The 4,441-nt window shown below is 43.2% G+C and overlaps 1 pseudogene; it reads left to right on the top strand.

Moving 5' to 3' along the window:
• Positions 1-3,971: 3,971 nt before the first annotated feature.
• On the top strand, positions 3,972-4,089 carry LOC124597493 (annotated as a pseudogene).
• The last annotated feature ends 352 nt before the right edge of the window (positions 4,090-4,441 follow it).

The raw sequence follows: 4,441 nt of genomic DNA on the forward strand, positions 1-4,441 counted from the left end.
CTTAACATATATAATATTAAGGTACTACTACTGTAGTAGCGCTGTGGTCCTGTGGTTAGCGTGAGCAGCTGTGGAACGAGAGGTTCTTGGGTCGAATCTTCCCTCGACTGAAAATTTTAATTTTTTATTTTCAGACATTATCAAAGTTCAGGCACACACATACACACAATCTACTTCGCTCTCCAAAATTCCAGGACATGTTCAGATTTGCTTGGACATAAGCAGGATTTGACGGTCTACACAAGGAAAAATTTGAAAACGTTAAAAACATATGTTTTGACAGAGCACAGGGAAAACTGTGCGACTGTTGCAGTCATTTGTTGCAATTTATGTGACAAACTCTTATGTTTTCACCACTTTTTTGGGAGTGATTATCACATCCACAAGAAAACCTAAATCGGGCAAGGTAGAAGAATCTTTTTACCCATTCGCCAAGTGTACAGGTTAGGTGGGTCGACAACATATTCCTGTCATGTGACGCACATCCCGTCACCAGTGTCGTATAGAATATATCAGACGTGTTTTCCTGTGGAGGAATCGGTTGACCTATGACCTTGCGAACAAATGTTTTCGGTTCCCTTTGGAGATGCACGTCCTTTCGTCTACTAAACGCACGGTTTTGCGGTGCGGTCGCAAAACACAGACACTAAACTTATTACAGTGAACAAAGACGTCAATGAACGAACGGACAGATCATAACTGCGAAAATAAAGAAATTAAAATTTTCACTCGAGGGAGGACTTGAACCAAGGATCTCGCGTTTCACTGCTACTCACGCTGACCACGGGTCCACGGCGCCCCTGATCTCACACTTTTTGATGTTGCATATGTTGCACATAGACTACTCAGTTTGTATATTTTGCTTATTTTTTTCATAGTTCCACACGACTTCTCCCTGTTTTCTTGATTGATTTGTGTTCAGTTTTTCAAGGCCTATCCACTGTGCCAACTTATAACTAAATCTGAGGGGGGTGCGATGGGGAGGTTCCCTTGTCAGTAAACACAAAGTGAAAGTGATTTTTCGCCTTCCGCCAAAGACTGCAGCACTCCTGGGCTCCGTTAAAGATGATTTGATGGTTCGAAGGCCTGGGGTTTTTAAGATCTCCTCTGAATGCGGCCGTTCATACATCGGACAGACGATACGTAAAGTCCAGGACAAATGCACAGATCAATGCAGGTACATCCGGCTCTTACAGCCTAAAATTTCGGCAGTGGCGGAGCACTGTATTGACACTAGGCACTGTGGTGTACGGTAATGTTGAAATTTTAGCCTCGATTTCATCTTTCTGGGACACAGTAGCGAAAGAAGCAACTGAAATTCGGTTGGCGACGAATTTAATTAATAGTGATAGCGGGTTCAGATTGGACATTCTGTAATTAAATCATAAAGACGTCGTGACGGTGCAGCTCTCCGTGACACATCGATATCACCGCGTGGATCGAGTGCGCAGCCATAGATTTAATTTCCATGCATATGTTACACCTCTTTGCCACTTATCAACATTCCTGGCGCCTCGTGTATCTTTGGCCGCATACGCAGTGGTTCGGTCCTAGAGTTTAAAAGGGCGGAGCAAGTGCGTTAGTTACCTCGGCTCACTCTGAAGATGGCTTGACGGTATTCAGCCGAAATAGAAGAAGAAGCTGAATTTGTGCGGCTGCACGCCCGAAAGTTTATGGAACAGATACTGTTGACTATCAACTGTTTCTCTGACCACAATAAAATTCTTCAAATATATCACTTTCGTTTACAAATATTAACACATCCAATAACATCATCAAAAAGTAGTCATCTTACACATCACGCCAGTAAGTCTGAGGGAGGCGCGATGTGGAGTTGGTCTGGTTAGACTGCAACGAGCATTCATAAGGCACGTCGACTCAGATATGGTAACACCTGACCGTTTAATTCTAGACCAGTGGTAATCAACCAGGTCCCTACCGCCCACTAGCGGACATCGCAGCTTTCGTGTTGGGCGGTAGGGGCCTTAAAAATATTTTCATTAGATTTTCATAATTTTTTTTACGTAAAGTATTTCCTAAGTAATTATTATTATATGGTATGATTTGCTGTAATTCTATAGATTTTGTAAAGTGACTTACCTACACTGTAAATCACCATTACCGAGGAACCAATGGACGGCTAGAAAATTTTACTGCTAACGCGGATACAAAAGTGGGCGGTAGTTACAAAAAAGATTGACTAACCATGGGCCCCTCAATGAAAATCGCACGCGTACAAAGCGAAGTGGAGAGAGTGTTTGTACGTGCATCCGTCCAACTCGGCTTAATTCTTCTCAACTCGGCTTGCATGGTGATGCAGCCGTGGTGCACTGCCGAGTGTGCCGATAGGCGGCTTACTCAGAGCCGAAATACGGAAGTAGCAGACAGTAGAATCGTTTATTTCAGAAACCCGTCAAGCACAAAGTGCATTTTGGGAAAACACAAAAAACTGTCTACCATCATACTACGTTTCGGTAGTGGCTTCGGTATTTTTTTCTGAAATTAATTAATATTGCAAATCATTGTATCAAAGAAACAATATTTTGGGTTATTTAACATTGCTGTCATAGGAACGAAAAAAAACTTCACTTAACTGGTTTCTGCAGTAAGGAAGTAGAGCAAACGTAGTTTTATGGTATAATTCTCCATATCTTTAGGATTTACAAATAAATCTCCTATATTTGAAAAAAAAGAATTTTTAATGATATTGAGACTACATTACTATTACACAGATGAAATAATCAACTACTTCAATCATCACTGTAGGAGCTACTCAATCCTCATAAGAAATGCCGAGTTGCCCAATATTTTTTTGAATTTTTACGAACATTTGAAATTATCACTATGAAAAAAACTGGCAATGCTGTAAGATGTCGAGAGACCTTGTAGCCCTCTTTTCGTGCTGGCCACTATAGCATATTTTCCTTGCTATCCAGTCGTTCTCACGCATTTTTAAGGTAGACGTTCGCTAAAAAAGAGATAGTGTTACATGTTATAGCCCGACATAACGTCATTTCATTCAACTGGGTCATTGTTTAAGTGCTTGAGTATGGATCTAAAGCCCTCTGGTTCGATTCCCAATCAGTCCTAGGATTTTTATTTCTCACTTACGGCGTCTTTCACTTCTGGCAATGTTTGTTGAAGTGGAAAATTCCTCTGCTGTGGTTCTGCGTTAACCTTAAACAGTAGATATAAATCTCCATGTACTTTCTACCCTGAAAACAACGGCGAAGTGCATCGCATAGGGTACTTCCCACTGTATCAGTTACTAGGGCTTCTTCCCATTCCATTCACGTATGGAGGATAGGAAGAATGATTGGTTAAGAGTCTGTTCGCCCTCTAATTAGCTAAAGCATATCCTAGTGATCACTATGGGAGCAAAACCCTTGGGCATGTAGAATATTCCTAAATTCAATCCTTGGAACTCATTCTTGGAAACTTTGTAAGCAGGTTTTCTCAGGATGGCTTGCGTCGATTTTGAAGAGTCTGTCAGCTAAATCCCTTTAACATCTACGTGACACTATCTCTTGAGTCAACCGCACCTGTCGTCATTCATACCTCACCTTCTTTATATACTTCGGTATCTCCCATTAGTCCTACACTGACTGACAAAAGAAATGAGGCACCCAGAAGACATGGCATGAAGAGGACGCAACTTCATACAAATACACACCATTGGCAGGTAAGTAAATGGCAGGAGTTTAATTACCCTATGACACGAAAACTGCCACCAGAATCCAGTGTTTAGGGATTTACCAGACGTGCTAGGGTATGCAAGGGGCATGAACTGTGGCAGATGTTGAGTGATCACTCTGAAGGGAAAATAGATGCCATGTACTCGTGTGAGACAGTGTCATCAGTACCTAACAGAGTTTGAAGAGGCCTCATTGGAGATCTTCATTTGGCCAGCTGGCCGAATTGCGTAATATTCAGATTTACAGGGAATTTCAACGTGATAGTGGCCCAATGTTGTCAACAGCCTTGCCGCAGTGGCAACACCGGTTCTCATCAGATCACCGAAGTTAAGTGCTGTCGGGCTGGGCTAGCACTTGGATGGGTGACCATCCAGTATGCTGAGTGCTGTTGGCAAGCAGGGTGCACTCAGCACTTGTGAGGCAAACTGAGGAGCTATTTGACTGAGAAGTAGCGGCTCCAGTCACGAAAAGTGACATACGGTCAGGAGATTGGTGTGCTGGCCACATGCCCCTCCGTAACAGCATCCGGTGCTCCTGTGGGCTGAGGATGGCATGGCAGCCGCTCGATACCGTTTGGCCTTCATGGCCTGTTCGCGTGAAGTTTAGGTTAGTTTTAGTGGCCCGATGTTAGACAACATGAGGGCAGCCATACTCGTTGTCAAGCTTCTGGTCGACCATGTCTGACCACCATGAGCAAGGATCGCCATATTGTGCACTGAGCTCATTGCGCCGGCCGCGGTGGTCTA

This window comes from Schistocerca americana, chromosome 2, assembly GCF_021461395.2.
Source record: "Schistocerca americana isolate TAMUIC-IGC-003095 chromosome 2, iqSchAmer2.1, whole genome shotgun sequence".
Classification (NCBI taxonomy): domain Eukaryota; kingdom Metazoa; phylum Arthropoda; class Insecta; order Orthoptera; family Acrididae; genus Schistocerca; species Schistocerca americana.